Source organism: Penaeus monodon, chromosome 21 (assembly GCF_015228065.2).
Source record: "Penaeus monodon isolate SGIC_2016 chromosome 21, NSTDA_Pmon_1, whole genome shotgun sequence".
In the NCBI taxonomy this organism is placed as follows: Eukaryota; Metazoa; Arthropoda; class Malacostraca; order Decapoda; family Penaeidae; genus Penaeus; species Penaeus monodon.
The window spans coordinates 18,839,594-18,839,897 of NC_051406.1; positions in this window are offsets into that span (position 1 = coordinate 18,839,594).

Consider the following 304-nt stretch of genomic DNA (forward strand, 5'->3'; position numbering starts at 1 on the left):
TGACATAAAAGAAGGAAAATCCCAAGAAGGGGTTTTTGTACCACATTATTTGTTAACATAATTGAATCCGAATAAATATTTGAAATCAAAGTATATTCTTTGACCCAATTCTAAATGTTACTTATCGATTTGCAACCACGTAATAAAGATAATTATAAAAAAAAATGTACTTACTGTTGTTCTATCCTAGATCCATTTTTAAAAATGTCCAGAACTTAAAGTCTGTCAAATATATTTCATTAATGTTCACCAGTAAACATTGTACTTACTGTATTTTCGCGTTTTAATCACTTACTGTACATAC